Source organism: Nycticebus coucang, chromosome 3 (assembly GCF_027406575.1).
Source record: "Nycticebus coucang isolate mNycCou1 chromosome 3, mNycCou1.pri, whole genome shotgun sequence".
Lineage (NCBI taxonomy): Eukaryota > Metazoa > Chordata > Mammalia > Primates > Lorisidae > Nycticebus > Nycticebus coucang.
This window is the reverse complement of record NC_069782.1, coordinates 12,212,142-12,231,109: the sequence shown is the minus strand read 5'-3', so window position 1 is coordinate 12,231,109 and position 18,968 is coordinate 12,212,142. Positions and strand designations below refer to the sequence as shown.

Genomic DNA, 18,968 nt, shown 5'->3' with positions numbered 1-18,968 from the left:
TCTTAGTTAAATGACCTTGGGCGAGCTGGACAGACTCTCTAGCCTCCACTTTTCTCATCTTTAATTGGGTGAACAGGATTTGCCCTGCTGAATTATAAGAAATAAAGTAACAAAAAGCAAACTGCTTCAAAATAGACACTAATACAGGTTTTTTTCCTTTTTTTTTTTTTCTTAAGAGACAGAGTCCCACTTCATCGCCCTCAGGAGAGTGCCATAGCGTCACAACTCACAGCAACCTCCAACTCCTGGGCTTAGGAGATTCTTTTGCCTCAGCCTCCCGAGTAGCTGGGACTACAGGTGCCCGCCACAACGCCTGGCTATTTTTTGTTGCAGTTTGGCCGGGGCCGAGTTTGAACCTGCCACCCTCGATACATGGGGCCGGTGCCCTACCCACTGAGCCACAGGCACCGCCCTTCTGTTGGTTTTTTTACATATCACCAGTCTGAGGTTTTGGGAAAAGCATTTAACCCTTGAGGATGGAGCTCTGAGAGTCAAGGCAAACAAGAAAACAAGCCAACTGCAATGTCAGCTGTTCACTGTGAATCAGACACTTAAGAGTTAAGCACAGCCTCGACTAAGGCTTAGAGAGCTGCAGTCTGTAGACTCCTTATGGGAGGAGGCCACAGAGGCACAGAAATCCATTCCTCTGTGTGATTGGTTGGTTCCCAAAGGGGTGGGGAAGAGGAAAAGAGAGAAGAATGTCACCCGATACCCGAGGGTAAACAACAGCTAGAGCATCTGCTCAGGTTTTCAACTTAATCTGTGAAACAATTCTGAACACTTGACCACCAAACTCAAAAGACTATAACTTCTGGCCTTTATCGAAAAGGGAGGGCTTTAATGACCAGATCCCTAGTAATGCAATCTGGATGAACAAAATTTCTCAAGCACAAAATTAGTACCCAATGCTTGCGCTCTAGGTGCTTGAAATGGACACCACCACCATCCCTCCCCCCCACTTGCTATTACAGAAAAATACCAGCCTGCTCACTTATTCTCTCCATTTTCCTCAAAGTCTGCCATTTCGAAAACGTGACAGGACGACATAACTCCATTCTCTCCTCTGCATTTTTTTCCATCTCCTTTTATTTTTTTTTTTATTTTCCAATTTTATTCATTCTACTTCCCAACATTTCTTTTTTTTTTTTTTTTTTTTTTTTTATTGTTGGGGATTCATTGAGGGTACAATAAGCCAGTTACACTGATTAAAATTGTTAGGTAAAGTCCCTCTTGCAATCATGTCTTGCCCCCATAAAGTGTGACACACACTAAGGCCCCGCCCCCCTCCCTCCATCCCTCTTTCTGCTTCCCCCCATCTCCTTTTAAGAAGGAGCCCCCTCCTTTTTAAAAGGCTGTTTGTAAGAAGTAACCTCTCTATAATTATGTTAGCACAAACGTACTGAGCCCAGAGTAGGGAGGGTGTGGGGAGAGAGAAACCCAATACCTTGCCAAATCCATTGGGAAGTCTGCCCAAGTTATTAATCCAGGACCAGCCACTTAACTAAATTAGTTGAGGCAATGCCCTTCAATCCTGGCTAGATTCTTTCCCCCAGGGGAGAATGCAGGAAAAGTCTCTCTCCTTAAAATCTTATTACCCCTACCAACTCTTCTTTTCCTCAGGAGTTTCTCACTCCCATTTCAAAGTTATACACAAAATATTTCTGTTCTCTGTAGAGAGCTACAGAGGAGCTGTTCTCCCCCAGTACATTACAGGGATCCCACGTGACTGATCAGTAACCAACCGCTGAAAACTGCATTCCCTTTGCTGTTACATACAGCCAACAACTGAATTTTAGGTCTGAAAGATGTAAAACGAGGGTCACAATGAAGAACTAAACTGAAGAGAAAGCCCTCTGCTGAATGATTAAAACCTGAGAACCTTGGGCGGGCACCTGTGTCTCAAAGGAGTAGGGCACCAGCCCCTAATATGCCAGAGGTGGCGGGTTCAAACCCAGTCCCGGCCAAAAACTGCAAAAAAAAAAAAACCAAACAAACCTGAGAACCTTTTAAAAACCTAGTCAGTTCAGGAATCAGCTTGAGCTTACCTTACAGTGGCCCCAGAAATCAGGACTAAACCAAATCCTTTCCCAGGCCCACCCTAAACGATCTGGAATTGCTGCATAGACCAATCCCTTAGAAACTGAACAGATTACAAATGATCTGAAACCACTCTACACTCAAAGAGCAAAGATTCCTCAACACAGGGCTAAAAACAACACAGGAAATAAGTGGCAGAAGCTCCTTATGTCTCCTTATAGTTTTTGCTCTTAATCCCAAAGCCAAATTTAATCTAAACTATGCTACTAATGCCCTTTACTAACACAGATGTCTCATTTATAAATCCCAGGAACATAAATGACTCATCTCTCTTTCACAGGAATGTTTAGCAAATTAACTACTCAAGGAGGCTCAGCATGGTTATTAAAAACATAGGTTTCAGTGTCAGGCAAGCCTAGGTTTAAATACCTGTTCCACCACTTTCTAGCTCTATAACTTACACTTCTCTAAAGCTCAGTTTCTTCACCCATAAAGTAATGGTTTCTACCATCCTTACAGGAAGAGTGGTTGTTAAGGATAATGAGGAGTTGAGGGTATGTGTGTGTACTCAGCATAGTACTTAATACGTAGTAAGCATGCAATAAAGAGTAGTTTTTATTATAAATTACTATTAAGGACTATAAAACAACCTCTATAAAGGAATAACATGGCCATCTGACAACCTTATTAGCATTCCTGCACCCTACCCATCCCATCATCAAGTGGTAAACAGCATGAGAATGCCAGAGTTTATTTAATGACTACATTGAGCACCTGCCAGGTGATGGGGGAAGAGAGTGAAAGGCACACCTCTCCCAGAATCTCATGTTGGTGGAGGAGGACCCAACAAAAAGGAGGAAGGGAAAGTATTAAAGGGAGTCACAGCATGGAACTACTACTCACTTTAAGTGCTCCACTGTGAAGGGGCTGCTTTTAATGATCCCAGCAGTTAAGGTCATGCTGAACAGATCTGTTAGGATCATGGGGCAGGGGACTGCTGGAAAGCAAAGCCCATGTTGGAGGTCTATATACTACTGATAGGGGGAGGAAAGTCAGGAATGTAAACAGTGAGGAAAGATTTGGGTCCTTTTACATTACACTAGGCAAAAATCATACAAAGCATGGAGTTGACAACCATGATCAAACGTTTTCAGGCAGGTATTACAAGATTACTTCTTGGTAGGTTAGTACAGGGGCTCTCAAAGAATTACCATCATGTGATAATAAACAAATATACTCTCTGGGGAGGAAGGCCAAAAGGGACTGGTCCTTTGTAAATGGCACCCAAACCCACAAGCCAGTGCTCTTGCTTTCTTCCTCTCTCACAAATTTTCATTCTCACAATCCCAATCTGTCAAACTCTCTCCCACAACACCTCACAGTCAGCATTATTGGTGGAGTAGAGCAGGGCTCAGCCACTCCTTGGTCATGACAGTACATGTCCATCAGAAAACATCATTCACTGGGGGAAAGCCCTGAACTGAGAGTGAAGGCTCTACACCACAGACTCAGCTTTGTCTTTAATAAGGGTATAAGAAAATAAGACTTGGGTAAGTCATCTAACCTCTGCAGAACTCTGTTTCCCCTTCAACAGAACAAGGGTGATGTTACTCCAGCTCTGACACTCAATGACTTCAGACCTGAGGACCAAGCTGATGTCCTCCACCTGGGTTCTTGTTTCAGCGTTAGAGCAGACATGCTACAAAAGAGCCACAGTATTAAGACAGGTGATGATGATTCATTCTCTAAACTCGACTGAAAGTTCAGGCACAGTAGAAAGCCAGCCACAATATTTCTAGAGTATAAATTAAAAGCTTTTGGTACTTACAGTCCTGGTCTAGACCACTCATTTTATTAGTATGGAGGTCAGGGCTCTTTGTTCCTTGGATAATAACTCAAGAAAATGAGCAGCAGTGATCAATGGGACAACAGTAAAATCCCCTGACACCTGGAAAAGCACATCATCTGCTTGCTAAAGGAGCCCTCCAAACACTACAACTAAGAAGGACACACAAGGGCCTTAAAGTTAGCATTCATTCCCAAACCATGGGAATGATGGTTGCTATTTCAGCTTAATGGATCAGGACCTGAAATATGGGTGTAATCTCCCTTGAACAAATCATATGGTCAGAAATAATCTTGCAACTGCCAGCACTCAACAAACTGGCAGCTCTTTAGGAGGACTCTCTGGGGACCCAGGGCTGTAGTAATGGAGGGAAATGTATCCTGATTAGATCAGCAAAGGCCTCTCTGGTTCCACCTGAGCTATTGTAGGGGGCGATGGCACTGGCCAAAACACAAGGTTTACACAATGAGCTCCCTGAATGCTGCACGTGTTCAGGTCAGAAGAGCTGCTGCTCTGCTACCAATGATTCATGAAGCACCTGATGCCATCAACTATCCTATCACCCATTCCTTTAGTTGCAATTCCTCAAGTAGGTTTGATACATTTTTCATAGTAGCCACCTATTCCTCCCACTTTAAATTAAGAAGAATAATTCTTAGTATTGTCCCATTTCCTTTACCTTTCTCTTCCCAACAGGCAAACATAAATATAGTGTATCTATACAAAGGAGTGTTATTCAGCAATAAAAAATGAAGTACTGACACATGCTACCATATGGATTGTGCCATGACATAAGAACATTATGCTAAGTGAAAGCCAAACACAAAGAACCACATATTATAGTGAGTCCATTTACATAAAATATCTAGAATAGGTAAATCTATAGAAACAAAAAGTAGACCAGGAGCTGCCTAGGACCTGGAGAGGAGAGGGGACAAAGAAATTGGAAAGTGACGACTAAGGAAGATGAGGTTTCTTGTGCAGTGGTGACAATGTTCTAAAACTGATTGTAGTGGTGTCTGAACAACCGTGCACATACTAAAAGCCATTGAACTACACACTTTAAATGGGTGAAGTGTGTATCACGTGAATTACATAATCTCAGAAAAGCTGTGTAAAGACTGCCCCAAGGTGATTACAACCTCCTTTAGAAAGAGAAATGTAATGAGGGGGATTTGATTCTTCTAGCCATCCCTCATTTCCAAATGCCTGTCCTCTCCTTCCTAACAACTACTCATTTTGCTCTTCTAATCCTCTGCTCCACTACAGCATCTAGCTCAGGCTCACTCCCTTCCGAAGATAACAACTGGGCTGTCATCTTTGTTTTGTTCTTCAAGTCCTTACACATCTACTTTCCTCTGTCCCAAAAAAGAAGGTAAAATCTCTCTCTTTCTCTCATATACACACACGCACACACACACACACACACACAGTGGTGGCTAATGACCTGCCATGCCACAAAAAAGGAATACAAATAAATGACAGTATAAAAGCCATGGGCTCAGGAGTTTTATTATATTTGGGTTCCAATCAAAGCAACTATGCAGTTTCCACTTCTATAAAATTTAAAAAACACCATGTAATGCATGTGGTTATTACAGAAAGTAAATGGAAAAAATCTATGTAAATGATTAACATGATACCTGGTACATGAAGGTACTCAATAAATCGTAACTGCTACTATGGAAGCCTTATGCACAGTTTCTCATCCAGCTCTCATCCAGCAACTAGGCCGTTAGTCAAAGAGCCAGCAATAAAAGTGGGGTTTTGGCCCATCAAATTGTTCATAATCATTTGCCTGACTATTTGTTCTAACCCATCTCTCTCACAGATCCCCAGTTCATTCCTGTTATTTCTGGCTTTTTACTTCAAATTTTTTCCCCTATTTCTGAACTTGCTTTAACTTCAAACATACTTAGTATTTCTTCCTTGTTCCACATTCCCTTCTCAACCATAATCTGTATTTATCACCTTAACTATGAGACTTTAAGCCACTCCAGATAATTGTTTATCCAGAGTAGCACACTGCTCAGTATCCTGTTTTTCCTAAAAGCAAATCATGAAATCAAAACAACTTAAAACAGACTTGATTAAAAGTTAATGATGGAAATGTATAACCATAGAATGGAACACTAGGCAGCCATGAAATGATACTGTAGAAATAGTTAACAGTATGAAAAAAATGTTTACAATAGAGTAGGGTGGAGCTGGAAGCATACTACAAAATTTTGTACAGTTTTATAATGGCATTTTGCAAAGAATTTAAAAATGTGTATATATACAAACAAAGTTGCACAGAAACAAGACTAGAACAAACAACAAAAAGGTAAGACAAATTTAAATAGATTATGGCAATTATTATTTTATTCTTTTGGTCTGCTATATATTAATACCTTTTTGCTAAATGTGTATTACTTTTATATTAAAGATAATTTAAGGACTTAAAAAAAGAATTAATTTAAATAATGCAACACATTTTAGCATTTTCTTATCAACCACTATAGTATGGTTCTGTAGTCAAATCCTTGTACTACCATTTATTTTACATATGACTTTGGCAAATTATTTAATGCTTCTAGGCTTGGTGTTCTCATCTGGAAAACAAAAATGAATCTCCTAGCTGAGCACTTGGCATGTGGTTTCAGTAAACACCAGGGCCCCTTTATTCTCTGCCAGTGGTTCTCAACTTCAGTGTGCATCAGAATCCTCTGCAGAGCATTTCGAAACAGATTGCTGGGCCCTATCCTCAGAGTTTCAGTTAAGATAGGGGAAGAAGGGAAGACCATGGCTTTACATATAAGTTCCCAAGTAATGTTGGTGCTGCTGGTCCAGGCCACATTTTGAGGATCACTGCTCTAGGTAATAAGAACAAAGTTTTCTCATATAATATGCTATGCAGATATTAAGTGTACTTTTCAAAGCAATAATATTTCAGGAATACTTGCTCACTGGATATTGAATAAAATTAGAGACTAATACCGAACATTTACCCAAAAGCCTAATTTTATAACATGGAATAATGTACTCCAGGTTATTGAGGGAACTGGTTTTCCATTATGGTAGTCAGCAAATAACAATTATTAGTATCACATTTAGAATATTCTGGTTCCAGAGAAAATATCTGAGGATGTGGACACAGATCAAACAAAAGGCAAGGGACAGCTACTGGGCGAAACCACTGCAACTTGCTCTGCCTGTCTGGTAGATTCGTCAGGGAGGAAGGGCCAACTCTAGTGTGTCACAGAGCACTTGCTTTGCTCTGGGTGCCCTCTGTTGACAAAAACCGATACAGCCACTTCCTCCATTGTTCCCTCACTTTTCTTCTCCCCCTTCAGAAAGCCAAGAGTCCCTCTAGTGCAGCGGTTCTTAACCTGTGGGTCAAAACCCACAGGAACTGTATTAAAGGACAGCAGCATTAGGATGGTTGAGAACCACTGTTCTAGTGTGACTCAGACTTGAGGAAAGGCTTCCGATCATGAAATTTTCCTAAGCCCATACGTAGGCAAGATAGACCTTTGCTTCCTCCAGCTTTCCTGGTCTGTGTGTTTATACCTGCAGGTTATCTCCAGACAGGTTAATTGTTTCAGGATTTCAGAACAAGAAATGAACAGCATTTAGCATAATTCACAACTGCTAATTATTTCCAAAAAGGTTGGCATTAGCACAAGGCAAATAAACTACTTTTGTAAATAGTCTCTATACAACAGTGTCTACTGGTATTTTAAAAAAATATTAACGGGTAAAGTTCTTAGAGTTTCTGTAGACAAAACTGCATATAGCATCATTCCAACTAAATACAGAGTGAGAGAATTTTACAGCTGGGAAAGACCATTAACATTATCCTGTCCAAATTCCTCATTTCTGTGAGGAAACTAAAGATCCCAGAGAGGAAAAGTGACATATACAAGGTCATAAAATTAGTGACAAAGCCACATTTCCTGACTCCCTCATGACTCATGGTCTCTCTACCATATTATACAGTCTTCATTCAAAAAACTTTTTCATTTGCCATTACAAGACCAGGATGACTGCAATTTAACCACTTCCATAGGAAAGTAAAGAAACCACTGAACATGTAACATGTTGGGTGGAAAATCTTTATCTGTTGTTAAAATTAAGCCTTTCCTAAGCCAATACTTCCTTAATGACAATAGATTTTTTAAATTAAATTATTTTTCCCTGGGTCAAAAATTGCATTTATCAACAAGAACTGTCTAAACCACACCTATGAACTGTGGGACAGATGCAGCCCATCACTTGTTTTTGTACAACCCACATATAAGACCACAACCTAAGAGAGCTTTTATATTTTTTAATAGTTGAAAGAAAAATCATTTTGGGGGCAAGACACGATTCTAAGAGGGACTTTACCTAACAAATGCAATCAGTGTAACCTGGTTTCTTGTACCCTCAATGAACCCCCATCAATAATAAATAAATAAATACATACATACATACATACATAAATGAAGGAAAAATCAAAAGGAGAATAATATTTTATGACATATGGAAATTGTATGAAATACCAATTTTGGTGTCCACAAGTGAAGAGTGATTAGAGAGCGCGGCCATGCTCGTTTGTTTACATACTGTCTATGGCTGCCTTCTACTACAGTGGGGTTGTTGAGCAGAAGCAAAAGATATGGTCCAAAAAGCCTAAAACCTTTAGTCTCTTATCCTTCAGAGAAAAAGTTTGCCTACCCTTATTCTATACTATTGATAAATATAATATTTGAACCCCAGTCAAAGTACTGGGTTATAAGCTCCGCGGAGGCCCGAGCCTCAATAGTAAGCTCCCCACGCCGTTTAGCATGAGTCTGACACAAGGCGAGTGGCAGGCCTGTTCTACCTAACAGGGAAGCTAAGGGCATTGTCCTAGATTTAAGGCATGTTTTGTAGTCAATACTTACCAGTAATCCTATAAAAGCAACCCATTTTACAAATGAGGAACTAAGCCTAAGAAAGGTTAAATAAGGCCCAAACTAAAAGTTGAACTTAAGTCTGCCTAACACCAAAGTTCTTTGATCATTCCCCAGTGGTTTCCAACTATATCTGAAAACCTTTGAACTGGGTGTTGCAGGCAAAAGGAAACCTACAGGGTAGGGCTCTAGGCCTTCCATATATTTTCTATTAGAACCATTCCGCTTGCCTTTTTTATAAATTATATTTATGAAATTTGTTTGAAAAAGAGAATATTCTGCTAAAAATTTTCTAAACCCTTTTTTAGTCTAAAAATCACTATGCCTCACTAAAACAAAAGCCAATTCTATAGCACTACTTGAGCAAATCTCTCACAAAACTAAAAGTCTTAACCTCCTCATCTGCCAATAGAGATTAACCCTACCCCCACCACCCAGCCCCACATACAGAATGCTGGGGTCTCACTAACAATCAAATATTTGAGAATGAGATAAAGTGATATGTAAACTATACAGAACTATGGAAACATAATATAGAACTATCATCCCTTAATAATAGGGAACAAGTAGAGACAACAAATAATGTTTGCTACTGAATAATGAAAAATCAAACATGCAAGTAAAATGTAAAAAAAATAAACATTCAAGTAAATAAATAAGAGACGTGCTCAGTGGAAAAAATCATAAACAGAAAAACCGCAGACAGGGGTTCAGAGGGGTCTCAGGGGCATCGGCTCAGCCAAAGGCACGGAGTTACACACACCCTACTTGTGCAGCTTCCAGCCCATTCTTTGCAATGCCCTTACGAACGAAGACGCCTCCCGTACGGGCCTCTCTAATCCCCGCCCCCGCCGCCACTCCACTACCCACACCTAGAGGCTAGATTCCTCCACGTCACACAAAGAAAGGGCGCTGTCTCTGTAGCCGATGCTGAGTGAGCAGCGGATCCTGCACCTGGTCTCCGTGGCTGGCCGCGTCTGTTTATCCCGGGCCAGCGCGGAATCCGGGACTGTCGGTCCGGTGGAGGCCGCCATTCGCGCCAAGTTGAAGCAGGCCCTGAGCCCGAGGTGCTGGAGCTACGCAACGAGAGCAGCGGCCACGCGGTCCCAGCCGGCAGCGAAACGCATTTCCGCGCATAGCAGTGGTGAGCTCTGGTTTCAAGGGGCTGAGCCCCTTGCAAAGGCACAGGCTGGTACACACCGCCCTGTCCAAGGAGCTGGCTGGGCCAGTCCATGCACTGGCCATCCAGGCACGGACCCCTGCCCAATGGAGGGAAAACCCTCAGCTGGACACTAGCCCTCCCTGCCTGGGTGGGAACAAGAAAACTCAAGGAACTCCCTGAACCCAAGAGAGGGGAAGGGTCAGGATCAAATGAGCTAGGTGAGAATGAACTGAGGCCTTCCCCTCAATACAGTCTGGGACTTGTAAGGGGCAAGGATCCTTGGGCTCCATTGCATTAAAGTCCATATATATTCTCCAGAGAGCAACCAGCTTCAGGTCAAAGCTAAACCAAGGAAAGAGCAGAGTCACTCATACTGCTCTTGCCCAGTTGTTCCATGTTAAATTGTCACTAAGGAGCTGCATCAGAACTGACGAATTATAAATCATTTATATATTAAAAGAGAAATTACAATTTAAAAAAGTCATAAACAATGAAATCTTTTTTCCTCTTTTTTTTTTTTTTAAGACAAGGTTTGACTATATGTTGCCCAGGCTGGCTTGGAGCTCCCATCTAAGCCTCCTAAGTAGCTAGGATTACAGGCTATGCTCTGCTGTTCCATAAATGCTGAAATCTAACACATTTATATTTAAAATCTAGATTCATTCATTAACAGCTACACAACCTTGGGTAATGACTTCTCTTTTAGCTTTGGTTTCCTCACCTGCAAATAGGATTAAATAAAATAATACTTGCTTTATACAGTATCTAGTATACACATTAGTTTTCTTTCCTTTTGTGAGACAAAGTCTTACTTTGTTGCCCTCGGTTGAGTGCTGTGGCATCACAGCTCACAGCAACCTCCAGCTCTTGGGCTTAGGGGATTCTCTTGCCTCAGCTTCCCGAGTAGCTGGGACTATAGATGCCCACCACAACGTCTGGCTATTTTTTTGTTGCAGTTTGGCCAGGACCGGGTTTGAAACCTCCATCCTAGGTATATGGGGCTGGTGCCGTACTCACTGAGCCACAGGCACCGCCCTACACATTAGTTTTCATTAGGACACCCACCCCATGTCCAGCCACTTGTTACTCTCAATTAAGACACAGACACTAGAATTTTAATGTATGGGTTTCCCTGTACCAATAACAAACTAACAGAATTAAAGAGCTAGAAGCTCTTATCTTACATGATTCTATGATCCACATGACACCACAAGTTTATGACAGCACAGGCTAAAAGCACTCTAAAGGAACAAAGATCCCAATACAGTAATAGGAGATACATGGGAAAGTTCTACTAATTCAATAAGGATATTTATTGAGTGTTTTGAGAGCCTTCTATGGCTCCATAAAACGACAGATTTACATTTAATATCCACTTGACCAAACCCATTAAACTTGTAAGAGGCACTGTCTTACTGAAGATCAGAAATCTAGCTTCTTAAGTATTAATTTTTCATATCAGTCTGGCAAGGCAAAGGTAATAAAACCCTAGTGAAAATCTGACCAAATTTTCTTTTTTTCCTTTGTCCACAAGAAAAAATCCAAAGGAGTGGTCTCTATATTTCAAGAAGACTGAAGATGAGTTTACTTTTTAATTTATCCCTTTACCCCAATTTATTCAAATTTATACTATATACTTACTCTGAGCAAAGTATACAAGAAAACCAAAAACTATGACTGGGGTTTTGTTCTCACAGAATTATACATGTCGCCAAGCCTTTTTGCCATAACGCAATAAACAGGCAGTAGTAAAGTGCATCATTACAAAGTAGAAAGCACATGCCCCAGGAATGAAGACTTTGAGAGTGTGCTCTTTCAAATAGGTGTATCAGGGAAGAGTCCTTGGAGGCAGGCAGCACTTAAAGTGGGATTTAAAGGGTAGACTGTATTTAAACATGGAAAATACCATATATAAATTAGAATTTAAACCTACATCTAATTCCAAAGCTACACACATACCCCAATAGTGTAGCAGGACACAGAGTACTTTACATGAAACACAAGGAAAAAAACTGAGACCAGGTCACAAAAGGCTTAAAATATCACACTAAACTCTATTCAGCGAAAAAAGCTAAGCAGAATAAAGAGACTCCAGTGAGATTAAAACTGTGCTTTTGTTTCAATGCATGATTACACAGTACTTGCTGAAATTATCTAACACAAGACCGTAAGTCATCTGTTATAGTCCCGTTTCTCTGATCAATCCTAAATCACCTCAGTACAACAGTGCATAGGTAGTGCTACTAAAAACTAAAAATATTTAATCTGTAACTGAAACTGTAATTGTAACTATATTATCAACTAATTTTTGCCTTACCTTATAACTTAATTACTTGGCTTCATTGTAAAAATCATATGCCAGTGACAGTCTGTTAAAGAACAAGGGCAGAATAGATATACTAAACTACTTAAAAGTAAATCATAAAATGGTAGCCAGGATTGGCTCTCTGAGAAGACTGTCTGCTGCTTAATAGTATGAACCACTTCAGCATGCCTACTAACTACTCAGCTTCCCTAAGCAACTCTAAACAAATGCATTTCTCAATTTTGAAAGCTGCTAATAAAGTAAATTCTATAACTTTCCTTTGCAAAAAGTTCTGGTAATTAATAATCTTTAGTCACATAATTCTTTTTGATGCCCACATTAAACCACTCATTACAATACAAATCAATTGCTTTTATATAAGGTAATAAATAGGTCAATCTACTGAAAAGCCAACCAGAGAAATTATGATCCATTCATCTACAAAATATTTAAACAACAACAGCCTAACAACCACAAAAACCCTAAACTAAGCAAAAAGAGGAAAAGCTGGGGAAAGAAGTCAAAACTGTGGTATAAATGGCAAGATATGACAAAAAAAAAACAAAAGGCATGTACAGAAAAGGGATAAGAATAAAAGCTAGGCATGTTATTTATTTATTTATTTTTTTTGGTTGCAGTTCAGCCGGGGCTGGGTTTGAACCTGCCACCCTCGGTATATGGGCCGGCGCCTAACCAACTGAGCCACAGGCGCCGCCTGCTAGGCATATTCTTAATACTTCACAGATCTACAACAGCCCTGGGATTTAGGAGGTACAAGTGACAAAAGCTCCCATCATTTTCACAACAAAGTATGACTCCCAAGGAAGTCAAAAATCAAACCTATTAGAGCCAAAGAGCCCTTAAAGGAAAAAGAAGAAATTTCAGCCCAGAAAAGAGAAGAGACTTTCTATATTACCTGGAAAGCTAAAGGTACAGATAAATGCAATCTACTTTTACAACATCAACCAATAAATCACTCTTAACCTATGAAATTTTTAAAACTTTAATCCTGGCTTGGCACCTGTAGCTCAGCAGCAGCTAGGGCGCTTGCATCATACGCCAGGTCTGGCAGATTAGAACCTGGCCCGGGCCTGCCAAACAATGACAACTACAATAAAAAAAATAGCCGGGAGTTGTGGCAGGCACCTGTAGTCCCAGTTACTTGGGAGGTGGAGGCAAGAGAATCACTTAAGCCCAAGAGTTGAGGTTGCTGTGAGCTGTGACACCACAGCACTCTACCGAGGGTGACATAATGAGACTCTGTCTCAAAAAAAAACTTTAATCTTTTCCACCACCCTACACAGTTATCTTCACTTTCACAGATGATAAAACAGTGCTTTAGAGAAGTAATTTGCTCAGTCTTCACAATATTTCCCAAACTTGCTTGGATGTTAAGGAAACACTCACATAGACATGTTAAATGAGTTCAAATAATCAGAAGCAATTAGGGAAGATTTCATAAAGGAGATTAAACTGTGTCCATGGATCTTAATGGATACTTAGATTCTCATGAAAAAAAGAGAAACATTTCAAACAAAAGTCACTAGAAAGAAATAAAGGCCCAAGATAAGATATTTAAAGGACGACTAAGACTAACACCAAGCACAAGAAATATATGGATACAGTAACAATGATAAACACCATTGGAGTTGGGTGGTGCCTGTGGCTCAGTTGGTAAGGCGCCAGCCCCATATACCAAGGGTAGCGGGTTCAAACCCGGCCTCGGCCAAACTGCAACCAAAAAATAGCCGGGCGTTGTGGCGGGCGCCTGTAGTCCCAGCTCCTCGGGAGACTGAGGCAAGAGAATCGCGTAAGCCCAAAAGCTTGGAGGTTGCTATGAGCCGTGTGACATCATGGCACTCTACCTGAGGGTGGTAAAGTGAGACTCTCTACAAAAAAAAAATACGATTGGAGAAACTGGGTACAAATTGTAGAGAGCCTTGAACGTCTAGCTCAGTTTGTACCAAATTCTGTTCAAACTATAAAAGTCTCAAAAATGACTCCCTCTTTCTATTGACACCGCCAAGACACATAAAGTCAGGTAAACAAACTTACACAGATTTCCGTCCCTCACAAATATATATGTATTTGAGATATCATACAGCTATATTCCTGAGCTGGAAATTTCAAATCTACAGATATAATTCATTTCACATAGTGAGTAAGAATCAAAGTAAAATGAGAAAATAGACTTAAGTCAGAGTGTAAGAACTAGGGATCATTTCCTTGTAGAGCTTTCCTACGGCTTCTTTTCCATAAAATAAATGAGAAAAATGATTTACTGACCCTATTACATACCAGGAAATTTACATATGTTATCTCTAGTCCTACAACAAGACTAGTAGGTAGTATTTATAGTAGGTAGTATTCCTATTTTATAGATAAAGAAATTGAGGCTCAGAGAAGGAAAAAACTTGCCCAAAGTCATTTAGCCTATAAGAGCAGGACTGATACTTAAATTCAAAGCTGTGTGATTTTGTGTGTGTGTGTGTGTACAGAGGAATTCCATGAAACAGCCTTATATAGAAACCACAGTGTCTTAGTTTTAAGGGGAAAAAAGCCAATGAATCCTACACCATACTCCTTAGAACATGCAGAAAACAGCATAATTTCTCTTCACTACATGAAGAGCTTTCTTGCCCAAACATGCCCAGCACTAAGGGTCTAGAGAAGGCTCTGTAAGCCAAGCACAAAGCCACAATAAATCTGCCAATCTTTCTCAGAGCAATCACCAGGCATAAGCCAAAGAAGGACAAATTCCTATTTTCATAGTTCTTTCATAAAACAGTTATTCAGGGTTTATCCAAACTTTGCAAATAAGGATGAAAACAGAGTTTTGTTTTCTTTTATTGGGAGGAGGGGTAAGATTTGTCTTGCAAAATGTGATACATGAGAAAAAATATTTACAAATTGTAAATCTGACAAAGAATTTATATTCAAAATATATAAAGAATTCTTACAATTCAAAAAGAAGAGAAACCAAATAAAAAGTGGGCAAAAGTACTAAATAGACATCTCTCCAAAGAAACCATATGGGCTAATAAGCACATGAAAATGTATTCTACATTGTTAATCATTAGGGAAATAGCTGGTGGGCACCTGTAGTCCCAGCTACTTGGGAGGCTGAGGCAAGAGAATCACCTGAGCCCAGGAGTTTGAGGTTGCTGTGAGCTGTGATGCCATAGCACTCTACCGAAGATGACATAGTGAGATTCTGTCTCCAAAAAAAACAAAAACCTCATGAAATGCACCTACCTCAGCCTCCCAGAGTGCTGGAATTACAGGCATGAGCCACCACGTCCAGCCCTATGACAAAATTTTTAAATTAGCCAAGCAGTAGGTTCACTTGAGCCCAGCAGTTTGAGGCTGTAGTGAGGTATGATTATGTCACTGCACTCCAGCCTGGGCAACAGAGTGTGGCTCCATCTCAAGAACAAACAAAACACTGTAATAAATAAATTCCTTTAAAAAAAAAAAGCTCACTATGGGAGGCCAAGGTGGGAGGATGGATGGAGCCCAGGAGTTTAGGACCAGCCCAGGCAACATAGCAGGACTCTTGTCTCCACAATAAAGGAATGAATGAATTAAAAAGTTAAGCATGAGCTTACCATAACCTCAGTAATTACCCCTAGAAATCTACCCAAGAGAAATTAATGTCCACATAAAGACTTGTATGTGAATGTTCATATCAGCATTACTCATAATAACCAAACTGGTAGCAATGCAAATATTTACCAACTGGTAAATAGATAAGCAAAATGTAGTACATCCATACAATGGAGTACTATTTAGCAAAAAAAAAAAAATAGTAACAATGATATAAGAATATATACACGTGGTGCCCAAAGTTCAGTGGGTAGGGCATCAACCACATACACCGAGGCTGGCACGTTCAAACCCGGCCTGGGCCAGCTAAAACAACAGTGACAACTGCAACAACAAAAATAGCTGAGCATTGGGGCGGATGCCTATAGTCCCAGCTACTTGGGAGGCTGAGGCAAGAGAATCACTTAAGCCCAAGAGTTTGAGGTTCCTGTGAGCTGTGACGCCACAGCACTCTACCCAGGGCAACAGCTTGAGACTGTCTCAAAAAAATAAAATAAATAAAAATAAATATATATATGTATATATATACACACACACACTAACCTGAATGAACGGGATGAACCACAAAAACACACTAGGTGAAAGAAATCACATACAAAAGACTACATGTACCGTCGGATTCCATTTATATGAAATGTTCAGAAAAGACAATTTTATAAAGTCAGAAAGTGGTTTGGCAGTTGCGGGGGGGGGGGCCTGGAATGGGAGCAGGGACTGACTGCAAAAGAATTAGAGAGAATTTGGGGGGGATAAGGGAAATGCACTAAAACTAGACTGTGGCACAACTCTATAAATTTACTAAAAATCACTGAATAAGTATACGTATAGTGGGTGAGTTTTATGCTATAGAAATTATATCCCCAGGCTTTTTCATTATTGCCAATTATATATACTTGTATATACATATATATTTATTTCCTATATATTTATGTATAACAACTCCAGGGAAAACAAATATATAAGAAGAGTGATGTAATCACAATATTTTATCATTTCGCAAATCTTTACATAGTCATAATAATCTAATTATGTAATCATAAGTCAATAATAAATGCTGATTTAATTTAAAAATTGAAGGAAAGAGTATCTATTGAACTATTACTATCTCATCTTCAACAGCAGGAAGCCAAAGAACAGTACCAAAAATTAATAAATCAAGAAACAGCAGAATAAGTATGTTTTTAGATATATAGCAATAAGCAGTAAAAGAAATACAATGGTCTTTCCCAGTAGGGAAAAGCTTATGAACTGTTCACAGAATAGAATGATCTAAAATGCAACAGTAAAGCTAATTACATGGTTTGAGAAAAGTGCTGCAAGAACACTGGATGCTGCAGCATTTACCAACCCTTCATCCACTAGAGGGTGTAAGGACAACACCACAGAAGGACCTAAACCACTGATGGGAGACCTGATGCCAGAAGTTGGCAATAAGTAACCATTTGAAATAATCTTGCATAAAGACTGAAAGTGGAGTTCTAAACAAACTAATAGGAAGAAAAAGAAGTGATTTGAGACTGCCAATAATATAAAATCAAAGCAGAAGCATGTTTAGTTTTTAAAACAAAAAAAGGACCTGAAAGAAAATTCCCATAGATTATGAGATGCAGAGGAATAACATTTCACCTCTCAACCAGTCATTTTAATCCTATCTCCAGCTGGGGGGCTTTAAGGCTAGGGTGGAGAAATGGAGAGTAGGGGAGTGACTGCAAAAAGGTATGGGGTTTCTTTAGGGTTGTACTTTTAAGGTCAACAATTACTATTCTGTTTTTCAAACAGATTGCAATCCAGGAAATAAATTTTGATCAATCAACTGTTGCTTACAATCAAGAATTTTTTCAAACCCAGGTGAGGTGGCTCATACCTGTAATCTTAGCACTCTGGCAGGCCAACACAGGTGGATTGCTTGAGCTCAGAAGTTCAAGACCAGCCTGAGCAAGAGTGAGAGACCCAATCTCTACTAAAAATACTTAACCTAGCCAGGCATCATGGCAGGTGCCCCATAGTGCCAGCTACTTTGGAGGCTGAGGCAGGAGGATCACTTGAGCTACGGTGATGCCACCCTCTACTCAGGGTGATAGAGTGAGATTCTGTCTCAAAAATAAAAGAATTTTTTGAATGAGATGATATAGAACGCAAAATATCACAGTACTCAGAACAAGCAAGAATAAGTAGTATTTTGTTAAGACTAAGTCATAGCTATACATATGAGTGTGTGTTCTGCGTCGTGATGTAAAAGGCATCAATTTCTTGTGGTTGTGGTCTTTTCTAAGCTTGAAAGCACTAAGCTAGAACTTGAACACCCTCACCAACTCTCTCCAAGGGAAGAAAAGCAGGCATCATTTCCCTGCCACCAAGCCAAATGAGTAGTACAAAAGATGCGTGTGCTATTGTCCACAGTTCTCAATCAAAATAACTAAAAACACTGAAAGTTCGTTTGCAAAAATTGGACTAAAATAAAATGCATTCCAGGAATAAAAGAAATAAAAAGAAATAAAAAGGAAAAAAAAATTATAAAGAAGAAAGAAAATACTTTTTAAAGAAAAAAACTTCAGATCATTTTTAATTTACTCTCTATATTAAAAAGCAAAGCAGCTGCCACTCTGAATTTATATCTATAACAGTCATAAGTCATGTCTGTCAATTTCAACATCTCCTTTTATATTCCCACTTGTTTCTGTTAATCACTGGAACATATCCACATACTGGCTTTCAACAGATTTTTGGGAAATTAAAGGAAAAAACTTTTGAGGAATCACAGACAGACATTTTAAAAATCAGATAAAAGTCTGACAACATCATATTAAGTTTTTCTTTGTATTTAAAATACAAAAAGATAAATTTTAGACCATAAGCTATTTTAACAAACAAGATAGTTAGAAAATTTGACAGAAATAAACTATTCAAGGGACCTTCGGGTCCATGAAGACTTCATGCTGCTACATTCTCCAAAAATTCCAGATTATTTTGTCACACTAGCAGGACAAAATCCATATTCAAAGAAGTGACAGAAAACTACAAAAAGGAAATACAAGACACAGAGGCTGAAAATCTGGGATTCAAGTCCCATTCTTCTACTTACTGCCTAAGATT

General features: G+C 39.6%; 1 protein-coding gene and 1 pseudogene across 22 annotated transcripts in view; one reads left to right on the top strand and one right to left on the bottom strand.

Moving 5' to 3' along the window:
- RBFOX2 (RNA binding fox-1 homolog 2) overlaps positions 1–18,968 on the bottom strand; it is a 310,217-nt gene that overhangs the window by 183,576 nt on the left and 107,673 nt on the right. The window lies entirely within an intron of this gene.
- LOC128581893 (bolA-like protein 1) lies at positions 9,719–10,250 on the top strand (annotated as a pseudogene).